Source organism: Globicephala melas, chromosome 12, assembly GCF_963455315.2.
Source record: "Globicephala melas chromosome 12, mGloMel1.2, whole genome shotgun sequence".
Classification (NCBI taxonomy): Eukaryota; Metazoa; Chordata; class Mammalia; order Artiodactyla; family Delphinidae; genus Globicephala; species Globicephala melas.
Window position 1 is genome coordinate 9,772,029 of NC_083325.1, and position 15,891 is coordinate 9,787,919.

The 15,891-nt window shown below is 44.1% G+C and overlaps 1 protein-coding gene across 11 annotated transcripts in view; it reads left to right on the top strand.

The window, feature by feature from the left end:
• Positions 1-15,891, top strand: part of KANSL3 (KAT8 regulatory NSL complex subunit 3) — an 84,659-nt gene that overhangs the window by 50,726 nt on the left and 18,042 nt on the right. For all 11 annotated transcript variants that reach the window (XR_011377873.1, XR_011377874.1, XR_011377871.1 and 8 more), the window contains one exon: positions 12,556-12,659. The gene's annotated coding sequence lies outside the window, so the exon portion shown is untranslated. The remainder of the gene's footprint in view (positions 1-12,555; positions 12,660-15,891) is intronic.

The window sequence follows — 15,891 nt, forward strand, 5'->3', positions numbered from 1 at the left end:
TGAAACTTAAAAGCTTTTGCACAGCAAAGGAAACCATAAACAAGACGAAAAGACAACCCTCAGAATGGGAGACAATATTTGCAAATGAAGCAACTGACAAGAGATTGATTTCCAGAATATACAAACAGCTCAATGCAGCTCAATATCAGAAAAACAAACAACCCAATCAAAAAATGGGTGGAACGGTTTGCAAGGCAGAAATAGAGACACAGATGTAGAGAACAAACATATGGACACCATGGGGGGAAAGTGGCAGGGGTGGTGGTGGTGGGATGAACTGGGAGATTGGGATTGACATGTATACACTAATATGTATAAAACAGATAACTAATAAGAAAAAAATGCAAGTAAAAAGTTTTGCTAAGAATAAGTCCAATGAGAATGAATAGTCCACAGTCTTTTTTATTTAAATTGCATCTAAATATTTAACATGGTTGGAAAAACTACTTTTCTAAATTCTTTTGTGACTTTTAATAAAAGTTTCCCTTAACTGACGTCCACCCTAAAAAAAAAAAAAAAAAAAAATGGGTGGAATATCTAAATTTGTCTTTAGATCATTGTCTAAAGACATTTCTCCAAAGAAGACATACAGATGGCCAACAAACAAATGAAACGATGCTCAACATCACTAATTATTAGAGAAATACAAATCAAAACTACAATGAGGTATCACGTCACACCAGTCAGAATGGCCATCATCAAAATCTACAAACAATAAATGCTGGAGAGGGTGTGGAGAAAAGGGAACACTCTTGCACTGCTGGCGGGAATGTGAATTGGTACAGCCACTATGGAGAGCAGTATGGAGGTTCCTTAAAACACTAAAAATAGAACTACCATACGACCCAGCAATCCCACTCCTGGGCATATACCTGGAGAAAAGCATAATTCCAAAAAATATATGCACCCCATGTTCATTGCAGCACTAACAATAGCCAGGGCGTGGAAGCAACCTAAATGTCCATCAACAGAGGAATGGATAAAGAAGATGTGGTACACATATACAATGGAATATTACTCAGCCATAAAAAGGAACGAAATGGTGCCATTTGCAGAGATGTGGATGGACCTAGAGACTGTCATACAGAGTGAAGCAAGTCACAAAGAGAAAAACAAATACTGTATAATATTGTTTACATATGGAATCTAGAAAACCAGTGAGTCAATGAAATCAAAGAGGAAATCAGACAGTACCTCAAGACAAATGAAAATAAAAACACAGCTTTCCAGGGCTTCCCTGGTGGAGCAGTGGTTAAGAATCCAACTGCCAATGTAAGGGACACAGGTTTGAGCCCTGGTCCAGGAAGATCCCGCAGAGCAACTATGCCTGTGTGCCACAACTACTGAGCCTGCCTGCCACAACTGCTGAAGCCTGCGCACCTAGAGCCCATGCTCTGCAACAAGAGAAGCCACCACAATGAGAAACCCATGCACCGCAATGAAGAGTAGCCCCCTCTCGCCACAACTAACGAAAGCCCGTGCGCAGCAACAAAGACCCAACACAGCCAAAAATAAATTTAAAAATAAATTAAAAATTTAAAAAACAAAAAACCCCACAACTTTCCAAAATCTATGGGACACAGCAAAAGCAGTTCAAAGAGGGAAGTTTATAGCAAAACAGGCTTACCCAAGAAACAAATATCTCAAATAACCTAACCTACCATCTAGAGGAATTAGAAGAGGAACAAAGCCCAAAGTCAGCAGAAGGAAGGAAATAATAAAGATCAGAGAGGAAATAAGTAAGATAGAAACAAACAATAGAAAAGATGAATGAAACCAAGAGCTGGTTTTTTGAAAAGTAAACCAAAATTTATAAGCCTTTAGCCAGGCTCATCAAGTACAAAAGAAAGAGGATTCACATAAGATAAGAAGTGAAAGAGAAGTTATAGAGATACAAAAAATCATAATACTACAGTTACATGCCAACAAATTGGACAACCTAGAAGAAATAGATAAATTTCTACAAACATAAATCTTCCAAGATTGAATCAGAAAGAAATAGACAAACTGAACAGACTGATCACTAATAGTGAAATTGAATTTGTAATTAAAAAAAAAAATCCAAGCAAATGAAAGTCCGAGAATGGATAGCTTCACAGGGGAATTCTACCAAACATATAAAGAAGAGCGAATACCTATCCTTCTCAAACTATACCAAAAAATTGAAGAGGAGGGGACACTCCCAAATTCATTCTATGAGGCCACAATTATCCTGATACCAAAACCAGACAAGGACAGTGCCCCAGAGAAAAAAGAACTACAGGCCAATCAATATCTTTGATGAATATAATTCTGAGATGCAAAAATCCTCAACAAAATATTAGCAAATTGAATTCAACAATGTATAAAAAGAAACAAACACTATGGTCAAGTGGGATTTATTCCATGGATGCAAGGATGGTTCATTATTCACATTATCAATCAGTGTGATACACCACATCAACAAAGGAAGGATACAAATTGCATGGTCATCTCAATAGATGCAAAAGAAGCACTTGACAAAATTCAATATCCATTCGTGATAAAAACTCTCATCAGGGTTGATATAGAGGGAACATATCTCAACATAATAAAGGTAGTTTATGACAGACCCACAAGTAACATCATACTTAATGGTTAATAGCTGAAAGCTTTCCTCTAAAATCAGATATAAAGCAAGAGATAAAAGGAGATGTAAAGCACGCTGAAGCACATGTCCTGTTCTGGGAAGATGTTAAGATGACGATGAGGGTATATGAATATAAGAATGGATATTAAGGCAATTAACCACCCTAAGAACAAAAATAGTATGTAATCTTTTTAAACCAATAAACGAAAACTTGCTAGGGAGTTCGCTGGTGGTCTGGTGGTTAGGATTTGGCACTTTCACTGCTGTGGCCCAGGTTCAATCCCTGGTTGGGAAACTGAGATCCCGCAAGCCGCACGGCACAACCAACAAGAAAAAAAATTTTTTTTGGCTAAATCTATTGGAAAGTAAGAAAGAAGAAAAAAAAGAGAGAGAGAAATACCCTAAGCAGAAAATACAGAATAAGTCCTATTACAGTAATTATAGTAAATACAAATGAATTAAATTTACCAATTAGAGTCCAAGGTAACTCGCATCTGATAGGGGCTGTTTTGTCTCAGTCTTTGTGATCCAGAACCCTGAGCCCCAAGAACCATGGGGGCAAAATGTCAGATAAATAACAGCTGGTAGGGTCCTTGGAGATGATATGCCTTGTCATGTTTTCCACACACCTGGCTCACTGAATTATTTTGGGATTTAAAATATGACCAAATCCCACTCTCATAGCTTCTGATTCAGATCTGGGGTTGTGCCATAGAATTTGCATTTTATTTTATTATTATTTTTTAGTAATTTTCATTTATTTATTTTATTTGGCTGCATCAGGTCTTAGTTGCAGCACGCAGGATCTTCGTTGCAGCATCTGGGATCTTTCGTTGTGGTGTGTGGGCCCTTCGTTGTGGCATGCAGGCTTCTCTAGTTGTGGCACGCAGGCTTCAGAGCACGCGGGCTCAGTAGTTGTGGCGCGGGAGCTTAGTTGCCCCACAGCATGTGGGATCTTAGTTCCCTGACCAGGGATCGAACCCGCATCCCCTGCATTGGAAGGCTGGACCACCAGGGAAATCCCAAATTTTCATTTTAATAAGTGCCTTAGGTGAGCTTTGGGGATCTCTGGCATCTGGTACCCTCCCTCAATTTCCAGAGGAGGGATCTGAGTCTTGGAGAGAGGAAGAGAATTTTCCAGGGCCACACAGCTCATGGTGGAGGGCTGGGAAAGACCAAAATGTCTTCAAAAAGGGCCCATTCTGTTCCACTGACCCTGGCCTAACAGCAGGTGGCAGAGCTGGTTCTGAGCAGTACTTGCTACTGCTTCTCTAGACTGGCCTCATTCTGGGAGTGCTTGTTGTCTCATGGGCTGGGAAGCTGGATACCAGGGGGCAGACACAAAAGTCTTCTACCTCCTATGGAGCCCACTCTAGACACAGGAAGCCCTAAAACAATTTTCTGGTACAAGAGTGTCTCTGACATGCAGCGATTCCACAAGGCACTTTCTAAAATGTAAACTTTTAATTTAAATACAATGTACATGCAGAATAGTGCACAAGTAGAAAGTGTACAGTAATGATGAATTTTCCCAACACATGAACACTACCACACTGTCCCCCTCCTACTCCAGAGTAATTTCTTTCATGACTTCCACCACTTATACATTGGTTTTGCCTGTTTTTAAACTTTATAATGATGGAATCATGTACCTTTTTGTGTGTCTGGCTTTTTTCAACATTATGTGAGGTTCATCCATGTTGCATATATCAATAGATAATTCTTAATGTTGTATAGTATTTCATTGTATGAATATACCACCATATGATAGTTCCTAGTTTGGGATTATTATAAATAATGCAACTATGTTCATTCCTTTTGATGAATACATGTACTCATTTCTTTTGGTGGAATGGAATTGCTGGGTCATAGGGTATACTTATGTCCAGCCTTAGAAGGTACCACAAAACCAATTTTTGAAGAGATTGTAGCACACAGCACTTTTTAAAGGAAAATTTTCAATGGCAAGGACTCTGTCTCCATGAGGATAAGAACTGGGCTGGAATTCGTCCTCTCTCTGAGGAGGAAGCTACTGTGCAAGCCATCAGCAGGCAGTAGGACAGGTTCTTTTCCTGTTTAGGTTGCAAGAACTGCATATGTGCTTGAGTGAATCAGCACAACTTTCTTTCAAATCTTATGCCACTCTGAATGATCAGATGTGTCTTCTTTCAAAGAGTTTATTAATAGAGTTTATCAGTTAACACCTTTGCAAGAAGAGATGGCGTACTCAAAGAGCACATCAGAATTAATGAAGAGACCATTTAGTCAGGGTAAGAGAAAAAACAAGGAATGGTGAAGCACCCAGGGACTCAGCAGTGGAAAACTGTTACCACCCATTGACCCAAAGGAGCACTGTTACTGTAGCCCCGTAGAAGGGCCACCTGACTTTGACTGGAAGAGGAATACAAGAGGTAGTGAGGTAGGTGTGTTACTGAGTCCAAGCTCTACTGCTTGTCACACAACAGGCCAATAAATCGAGAGATGAGGTGTTGGGACAAGGAATAGTGACTTTATTTGGAAAGCCAGCAGACCAAGAAGGTGGCGGACTGGTGTCCCAAAGAATCATCTTAACCGAGTTAGAAGTCAAGTTTCTTTTTTTTTTTTTAAATCAGATTGAGTATTTATTTATTTATGGCTGCGTTGGGTCTTCGTTGTTGTGGGCGGGCTTTCTCTAGTTTCAGAGAGCGGGGGCTACTCTTCGTTGTGGTGCACAGGCTTCTCATTGCAGTGGCTTCTCGTTGCGGAGCATGGGCTCTAGGTGCACAGGCTTCAGTAGTTGTGGCTCGCAGGCTCTAGAGCGCAGGCTCAGTAGTTGTGGTTCACAGGCTTAGTTGGTCCACGGCATGTGGGATCTTCCCAGACCAGGGCTCGAACCTGTGTCCCCTGCATTGGCAGGTGAATTCTAACCACTGTGCCCCCAGGGAAGTCCCTCAAGCTTCTTTTATGCTAAGTGGGGAACAGGTGTGGCTGGTTGTTGCCCTGGGAGTGTTGTGATAATCCTTTGTTCTTACAGCTGTCCACCTAAGTCTGGTCACAATGTTCCTGTAAACCTCCAATAAGACAAATGTTATCCTCTATTCTGCAACTTTTTATCTCTATATGAATGAAAAGTGTCATACCTTTAAAGGTCAAGCCTCGGAGACAGCCTTGAGAAAGGGGTATGATGTATATTTCAGGCTTTAGGCAACAGTCTTTTATTATTTGAGACAAAGATGTAGAGCCAGCATGACTAGTACAGGCAACAGAGCACAAAGGTTAGAGCTAAAGGAATAGATCCAATGTGGAGTCAGGTTTGTTCTCTGTTACAGGTGGGAATTAGGAACAAATACTCCAGTCTCCTCTCCTGCCTCTCATCTCCTGCTGGTGCTTCCCATGGGCTAAACCCAGGTGGAAGCTAGAAGGCAAAGCAGAAGTCCATATAGGTCAGCATCCTAGAATAGTGTTCTAGGACACAAAGCAGGGCAGAGAGGGAGAAGGATGAATCTGGAGGGGCAAACAGAATAAGCAACACTATATATATATATATTTTAAAGGATCCCCAGGGGGGTCCCCTTCTTTTCTTTAATAAATTTATTTATTTAATTTATTTATTTTTGTCTGTGTTGAGTCTTCGTTTGCTGCATGCAGGCTTTCTGTAGTTGCAGCAAGTGAGGGCTACTCTTAGTTGCGGTGTGCAGGCTTCGTATTGCGGTGGCTTCTCTTGTTGCGGAGCACGGGCTCTAGGCACGCGGACTTCAGTAGCTGCAGCACACGGGCTCAGTAGTTGCGGCCTGTGGGCCCTAGAGTGCACAGGCTTAAGTAGTTGTGGTGCGTGGGCTCAGTAGTTATGGCTCACACGCTTAGTTGCTCCGCAGCATGTGGAATCTTCCCAGATCAGGAATCGAACCCATGTCCCCTGCACTGGCAGGTGGATTTTTAATCACTGCACCACTAGGGAAGTCCCTTCCTGTTTAAGGCTGAATAATATCTCATTGTATGTATATACCACATTTTGCTTATCCACTCATCAGTTAAGGGACACCTGGGTTGCTTCCACATTTTTAGCTGTTTAATAATGCTTCTGTGAACAAGGGTATACAAATATTTCTTCAAGACCCTGCTTTCAGTTCTTTTGGGTATATACTCAAAAGTGGAATTGTTGAATCATATGGTATTTCTATTTTCAAATTTTTGAAGAACCACCATATTGTTTTCCCCAGTGGCTATGCCATTTTACACTCCCACAAGCAGTGCATAAGCTTTCCAATTTCTCCACATCCTCTCTAACCAACACTTGCTGTTTTCTGGGGTCTTTTTGTTTGTTTGCTTTTTAATAGTAGCCATCCTAATGGGTGTAAGCTGGTATTTCATTGTAGTTTTGCTTTGCATTTCCCTAATGATAGTTGAGCATCCTATCCTGTGCTTATTGTCCATTTATGTATTTTATTTGGAGAAATTTCTGTTCAAGTTCTTTGCCTATTTTTGTATTTTTTTTTCTGTTGAGTTTTGGAAGTTGTCTGTATATTCTGGATATTAATCCCTTATCAGATGCATGATTTGCAAATATTTTCTCCCATTCTGTGGGTTGCCTTTTTACTCTGTGGTTAATGTCTTTTGATGCAAAATTTTTAGTTTTTTTAATTTTCATGAAGTCCAATTTGTCTATTTTTTTCTTTTATTACTTATGCCTTTGGTATAATAACCAAGAAATCATTGCTGAATCCAGTGTTGTGGAGCTTTTGTCCTGTGTTTTCTCTAAGAGTTTTATTGTTTTAGTTCTTACATTTAGCTGTTGATCCATTTTGAATTTAACTTTTCTATATGGTGTTAGGTAAGGTCTAACTTCTTTTATGTGTGGATATTCAGTTTTCCCAGCACACTTTGTTGAAAAGACTATCTTTTCCCTATTGAATAGTCTTGGCACCTTTGTCAAAAATCATTTGACCATATATGTGAGGGTTTACCTCTGGGCTGTTTATTATATTCCATAGGTCTCTATGTCTGCCTTTATGCCAGTTGATTGTTGTAGCTTTGTAGTAAGTTTTGACATGAGGACTGTGAGCCCTCCAGTTTTGTTCTTTTTCAAGATTGTTTTGGCTATTGGGGGTCCCTTGAGATTCCATGTGAATTTTAGGATGTGTTTTACTATTTCTGCAAAAATCATCATTGGGATTTTGATAAGGATTGCACTGAATCTGTAGATTGCTTTGGGTAATATTGACATTTTAACAATACGTCTTCCAATCCCTGAACATGGGATGTGTTTCCATTTACTTAGGTCTTCTTTCATTTCTTTCAGCAGTGTTCTGTTATTTTCATTGTGTAAGTCTTCACCTCCTTGTGTTTTGAAAAAGTGGGAAGGATTGGCATTAGTTCTCCTTGAAATGTTTGGTAGAATTCACCAGTGAAGCCATCATGTTTTCGATTTTTCTTTGTTGGGAGATTTTTGTTTACTGATTCAATCTCCATACTAGCTATAGATCTATTCAGATTTTCTATTTCTTGGTGATTTAGTCTTGGTGTTGGTTTTGTGTTTCTAGGTATTTCCCCATTTCATCCAGATTATCTAATATTTCGGTATGAAGTTGTTTATAACACTCTCCTATAAGTCTTTTTATTTCTGTAATGCCCCCACTTTCATTTCTGATTTTTAGTAATTTGAGTCTTCTCTCTTTTTTTCTTGGTCCATCTAGCTAGAGATTTGTCGTTTTTTTAATCTTTTTGAAGAACCACCTTTTGGTTTTATTGATTTTCTTTTGTTTTTCTATTCTCTGTTTTGTGTATCTCTGCTCTAATCTTTATCATTTCCTTCTGCTAACTTTGGGTTTAGTTCTTCTTTTTCTAGTTCCTTAAGTTGTTGATTTAAGATCTTGCGGGGGGTTTTGTTTTTTGTGTGTGGGGAGGTTAAATTGAAGTATAGTTGATTTACAGTATTGTGTTAGTTCAGGTGTACAGCAAAGTGATTCATTTATATATTTTTTTCAGATTATTTTCCATTATAGGTATTATGAAATATTGAATATAGTCCCCTGTGCTGTACAATAAATCCTTTTTGCTTATCTATTTTATATATAGTAGTGTGTGTCTGTTAATCTCATGCTCCTAATTAAGATTTTGTCTTTTTTAATGCATTTATAACTATAGATTTCCCTCTTAGCACTGCCTTTGCTGTGTCCCATAGATTTTGTTATATCATGTTTTCATTTTCTTGGGGTTTTTTTCAAAGTTTTATTTTTCCTTTTTTATTGAGATATAATTGACATATAACATTGTATTAGTTCTAGGTGTACAACATAATGATTTGATATATGTATATATCATGAAATGATTACCATGATATTTATAGTATCCATCACCACACACAGTTACAAATTTTTTTTCCTTGTGATGAGAACTTTTAAGATTTACTCTCTTAGTAATTTCCAAATGTACCATACAGTATTGTTAAGTATAGTCACCATGCTGTAAATTATATCCCCAGGATATAATTATAACTGGAAGACTGAAAATTGTACCTTTTGACCAACTTCACCCATTTTGCCCACCCCCTATCTCTCACCTCTGGCAACCACTGATCTGTTCTCTGTGTCTTTGTTTGGGGTTTTTTTAGATTCCACATATAAATGAGATCATATGGTATTTGTCTTTCTCTGTTTGATTTACTTCACTTAGCAAAATGCCTTCAGGGTCCATTCATGTCACAAAGGGCAGGGTTTCGTTCTTTTTTATGGCTGAATAATATTCCACTGTGTATATACACCACATTTGCTTTATCGTCATTTGTCACTGTACACTTAGGTTGTTTCCATGTCTTAGCTATTGCAAATAGTGCTGCAATGAATGGGGGGGGTACATATATCTAGATAGTGATTTTGTTTCCTTTGGATAAACACCCAGGAGTGTAATTGCTGGATCATAGGGTAGTTTTGTTTTGTTTTGTTTTGTTTTGTTTTGTTTTGGTGTGTTATATGGCTTGCAGGATCTTAGTGCCCCCTGCAGGGGAAGTGCGGAGTCCTAACCACTGGACCACCAGGGAATTCCTGTGGTAGTTTTGTTTTTAAGTGTTTCCATTTTCATTCATCTCTAAGTATTTTCTAGTTTTCCTTGTGATTTCTTTTTTCGTCCATTGTTATTTAAAAGCATATTATTTAATTTCTACCATTTATGAATTTTCCAGTTTTAATTTTGTTATTGATTTCTAACTTCATCCCATTGTGGTAAGAGAAGATACTTTTAATGATATCTATCTTTTGCTATCTATTGAGACTTACTTTATGGCCTAACATATGGTCTATCTTAGAAAATGTCCCATGTGCACTTGAGAAAAATGTGTATGCTGTTGTTGTTGGGTGAAGTGTTCTATATATGTCTGTTAGATCTAGTTGGTTTATTGTGTTAAGTCCTCTATTTCCTTACTTTTGTCCAATTGTTCTATTATTGTGAGTGGGGTATTAAAGTCTCTATTACTATAGAAATATTTGTCCCTTCAATTCTGTCAGTTTTTGCTGCTTTTTTTTTTTTTTTTTCCTGATGAAGCCTCTCTTCCTGGCTTGAAGATGGCTGTCTTCTTGCTGCATCTTCACATGGTCTTTCCTCTGTTCAGAGAGAGAGAGGGAGGGAGAGATCTGGTGTCTCTTCTTCTTCTAAAGACACCAGTCATATTGAATTAGAGCCCCGTCCTCATGACCTCACTTAGCTTTAATTACCTCCTTAAAGGCCCTATCTCCAAATGTAGTCACATTGGGGGTTAAGGCTTTAATATTTGAATGGGGAGTGGGGGACACAATTCAGTCCATAACAGATCTCAAGGGCCAGATCTGGGTCATGGCTCCCACCTGCCAGGAGACTGGAGAAGTGGGGAACAGAATTGTTATGATTGGCTTACATCCCATGCACAGATCTGACTTGTGCTTTCCAAGGCCTGGTTCTACTCTAGTCCTTCACGTTTATGAGCCACCATCTCCTTTCCATCCTTTTCTTAAATTACCCAGCTGATTCCTATTGCTTATCTTCAAGGAATACTACTAAATACTTATTTAAAAAATAGTAATGACATGTGATATATATATATATATATATTTCCATTTTGCTACATCGGCAGCTGGGAGCAGCACCTGCCACATGGATGGGGTTGAGTAGCAACTTCAAGAAGCAGTTATGGCTTGTGTCCGTCTTTGTTGTGTCTCCCTTCTGTTCTTCCTGAAAGTTTAATAAAATCTTGTTTCTCTCCCTGCCTAGTTTCAAGTGTGTGTGTGTGTGTGTGTGTGTGTGTGTGTGTGTGTGTGTGTGTGTATGTGTGTGTGTGTGTGTGTGTTTAAGGGGGAAGAGGATGGGGCTTGGCCCGTATTTCTGAAGCAGTAGTCAAGAGTTGGTTCTATCCTTTCTCCAAAGCCAGGTGGGGAGTTGGCCGAGGTCACTCCTCTCTAGGGCCACCAGCATTCTGGGCTGATGGGGTGAGGAACAGTTCTCCAGAAATAACCTGGGGATGGCTCCTGCGCACGTAAGAGCCCTCTGGGAACCACTCAGAGGCGGCTGGGGAAAAGGGTCCTGATGTCGACTACTAGGCATAAGTACCATAATAATTATTTGGGTGAGCCTAGGACACCTGTCCTATGGAGGGAGGTAGGATTGGGGATTGGTGGTGAATGGGAAACACTGACTGCCCTCAGGGAGCCTACAGTCTGGGGGGAAGGTACAGACTTGTAATAGGTCCTGCACAGCAGGATGGGAGAAGCACCGGGTGCCATGAAGGCACATGGGATGGGTACCTGGGCCAGTAAGTCTTCCTCAGAAGGCTTCTGAGCGAGGCTGGAAGGAACAGTGGGATCCGTGAAGGGAATGTTTTTCAGGTCAACGTTTTCTGTGCTTCCAGATCCGAGGGAGGGCCAGGCATGCAGGGGAGCTGAGGTGGTGCCTCAGGGCTCAGCCCAGACAGAGGTTGCCTTGGGGGTGGGGATGCCATGGGGGTAGGGAGTCAGGAGACTGGGAGGAAGCAGGGCCAGTAAAGAGCCTTCCTACTAAGACATCTGGGGTTTAACTTGAGGGCAGTGGAGTGCATGGGCCAGGTTTATGCAGGGCGGTGAGCTGATCAAAGTTGGAATGATTCTTTTAATTTATCATCTCCTGACTTCCCCAGTACCCAAGGCCATCTCAAATGCACCGCAGTTACTCCACAAGGGACGCTAGAATTGTTCCACTCTACTCTTGGAGTTGACCCTAGATAATCTCTCTCCACACAGCCCACGTGGAAAGACTTTTTTTTTTTTTTTTTGCACGGTTGGGGCCAGCCTACCTGGATCTCTCCCAAGAAGCTGCCTCCCTGATTACTACCCAGGCATTCAACTCAGTAGCTCATGGGCAGGTGATGTCCAACCCAAGCTTCTAGGATTTGGCTCCCCAGCCCAAACACTGCTCCTCCACAACCATTGCTTATGTGGGAGGGAAACCAGACAGCTCTGCACAGGACCTGCGGCTGAGACGTGGCCGTGAGGTCAGGGACCTAAGTTTAAGTTAGACAGCCCATCATCAGGTGGTCACCAGCTAGTCATCATGCATAATATGGCAACTCTGTGGCAGGTGAGCATCCTCTCTCTCCTGGGCCCTTGGCAGACATCACTAATCGATTATATCACTTTCACACTGAGTCAGCCCAGAGCTGCAGACAAACCACCATCAATCAGAGCTGGTACCTGGGATGAAGCAGGTTTGCCATTCTTGTCCCAGACCAGACAGGATCCAAAGGTCAGGGTGACTCTGAGTCAGAAGCCAGGCTGGAGAGCAGCGGTCCGTACACCAGGAATTTCAAAGGCCCTGAGGTAAGGAGCTGAGCAGGGGGTGGTCAGGCTGGCCAAGCAGAAGTGCTGGGAAGGAGTTGATGATTCACATTCATCCATAACTTTAGTTTACAAAGCACTTTCACTAAATGCCCATGACTCCTGAGGTAGAAATGACTTACTTCCGTATTACAGGTGAGGAAATGGAGGCCCAGTGAACCCTATTCGTCTGGTGTCACCAGCATGGCAGCTACGGTTTTGGTCTACCTGGCAGACACACTTCCTGTGAGGTAACACAGGTAAGCACAGGACCTGAGATCAGACTCTCTCCTGAAAAATCTGTCCTTACCCTGAGACCGCCGGGGGAGAAGGCAGCAGAGCTGAGCCAGATGGCAGTGGTGTGCTGGGAAATGCTGGAGCGCCGGCTTGTGGGGGATGCGAATCCTCTCACTTTGGCCTAGTTCAGGCTACCAGCGTGATGTTGTTGAATGCAGGGCTGGGAAGAGAGGCTGTTGGATGGACACCCCAGTGGACAGAACCTCCCAGTGGGAGCCAGCTCAGGGCAGTGCCCCGGAGAGGGGCTCAGGGTCGATGCCTGCACAGCCTGGTTGGTCAGCTCTCCCTGCAGTCCTGTGAGCCGCGCAAGCTCTTTCCTGCCGGGGTGGGAGCTCATTCCTGTTGTTTGCAAGTAAAGGGCCTGAGCATCCTTTCTGAACCGTGGGGGAGTGGGTCTCAGGGCTGGGGATCTGCCTTCCACCTCCTTGATCTTTCCTCCCCACCCCCTGCTCCCTCAAGGGAGGGGTGACCAGGCCAGGAAGGTGGTAGGAATGCCGAACATCAAGCCAAGAACCCGACAGTCAGGATCGTTGGTCGGTCGTGGAAGGGGTGGAGGTGGGGAGGCAGCCCCTCCCCGCCTGGAAGCCCCTTCCTGCTCTCCCTCCAGCGGCCCCTTCCCTCCTGGGCAGCCTCACAAACACAGCTGGGCAGTGGCTCCACTTGGCATGGCCCAGAGTGGGGCAAAGGCTTTTGATACCTGAGGAGCCGGGCAGGGGGGTACCTGTGCCCTTGTCCCATCCACCCATCACCGCCTGCCCCTGCAGCCTGGAAACCAGGGGACACTGCACAGGTGACTCTGCAGTGACCCAATTCTGCCCTGCCCTCCTGTCTGGAAGCCCTGTTAAGTTTTCCAGCAGGACATTCTTGGAGTTACTTGCTCCGGAAGCAGACCTGGCTGATCTTACGACAACAGAGCGAAAGCCGCCGCCTAGCGTCTGAGCGGCTGCAGGGCTCCAGCTTGAATGTGGAAACGCCCGTTGTCCTCGGGAGACCAGGTGGCCAACCCAGGCTGGGTCCCTCGGGCTTGGCGACAAGCAGGGCTGTAGTGGATGGGCAGGTATACCCTGACCAAAGGACAGCAGACACCACTGAGCTTCAGGCAGTGATCTCCATGTGTCTGGAAATTCTGATTTTTAAAGAGAAGCCCAGTACCCCAATTTTTATGTGAAATCTCTTGATTTTTAAATGCTGGCAACTAGTTACAAAAACATTTTTTAAAATTACATGGGTTCAACTAAACACATCTTCAGGCCACCATCTGCAGCCTCTGGTCTTGAGCCTAAATGGAAATCTCTCACTTCCCAGCCAGCCCTTCTAGTACCTCCCTCCCACTGCCAGCCCATGGCTGTGCCCACCCTGAGCCCGCTCCCCTGCAGCCCCTCCTACGCTACCCTACCCACAGTGGCCTGAGCCACCCCCTGCTTCCAGACCCCCTGGCTCCCCGCTTTGAAGGTCACACCAGAATAGGACACCCCCCCCCGTGTCCTTGCTGCAGTCACCCACAGACCCTTGTGTCCTCCCCAGTCCTTGCAGACAGCAGTCCTCGCCCCAAAACGCTGATGTCCTACTTGCGCTGATTTTTTGTTTTAATTTTTAAATTTTTTTAAATTTTTTCTTTTTTGGCGGCGAGGCATGCGGGATCTTAGTTCCGCGCCCCCTGCAGTGAAAGCTGGTTTCAAGGCTCCCACATCTCAACTTCTCTGGTCCCGACCTCCTCTCCTCCAGTGATTTCTCTCCCACTCTCACACCACTCAGTCCCACGAACTCACCCAATAACCAAAGTGATTTCAGCCGCCCCCTTATGTTCCCAGCTCACCTCCTCTGGTGGCCATGGCCCTCTGAGCCCACAGGGACCCGTGTCCTGGGTCCCCCACTCCCTGCCGTCCTCACCTCCCCTGCCACTGCACCCCGGGCTCACACTGCTCCAGCCTCCGTAGCCTTCCAGATCCTCAGACACGTGCCTGCTCCTGCCCTGGGGGCCTTGATTCTCCCTGTCCCTGCTGCTCTGCCCCCAGAAGCCTCTGTCTCCTCCTCCAGCCATTGCTCAGATGCCACCTTCTACCTCTCTGGCCATTGTGTTTAAAACGCCACACCCTGGAAATGGGCAGTGGTGATGGTCGCCCACCATTGTGAATGTACTCAGTGCCGCTGAATTGTACTTAAAAATTGTACTTAAAAATGGTTAAAATGGTAAAGGTTATGCCAAGTTACGTTTGCCATAACAAAACTGCACAGTCCACTCCCAGCCCTATTTTTCTCCCCAACGCTTCTCCTGACACTCTGTATTTTATTCATTTTTTAATTGACTGCCTCCCCCATAGGGCGTCAGCTCCACGAGGGCAGAAACTTGAAGGTTCTGTCCACTGGGGTGTCCATCCAACACCTAAAACAGCACCTGGCACCCACTGGAAATAGACCGTGTTTGTCAAACGGCCTCTACTTAGACTGTCCCTGGGAAAAGGGCTGGGACTGTGGGGACATCCCTTTCAGAGTCGCCTCCGCTCACCACCGCCGACAGCTCAAACACCACAGATGGTTTGGAAGGAGTCCTAAAAAGACCCTGAAACATGGTTTATGCCTCAAAGGCAGGTGCTGGCCTGTGGGTCCCCAGGGCAGAGTCAGGGACTGTTGGGACAGGGCAGGTGACACAAAGGAAAGAGTATAAAAACCACGATGACCTGGGATGCACCTGTCCACCTAGGGCGGCAGTGCCAGGAAGCATGTACAGGGTGCCCTTCCAGCGAGCCAGGCACTCCACGCAGCCCAGCCTGGCACCTGAGGCTGCGGGGCCTCTCGGAGCTGCTGCTTCATTTGTAAATAGGGATGGTACCATCCCCGGGAATTGAGAGTGAGGAAAATCATGGAGAGCTAGCACGCCGGAGCTGCAGGGCACAGGGCACAGAGGTTTTCCAGGAAGCACGTCCACTTTCAGCCCTGGTGTTTGCTGATGCCCAAGCAGAGCCACAGCGTCCCCCACTCCCACCCCCACCCGGGGACCAGCTCAGCATGAGAATACTCACATGGAAAGGAGTATTTCCCAGAGCAGCCTCCAGAGGGCGCCACCATCACGGCTCTGAGCCACCCGAGCTCAAGTTTTGCTGCCAGGCCACCAGCCCACCTCTGTGCCAGGGTGAGGCCGCTGTGGCTTTGCAGATGAAGGGGACCCCAGCAACCCTGCCCCGTATCAGGCAGGGC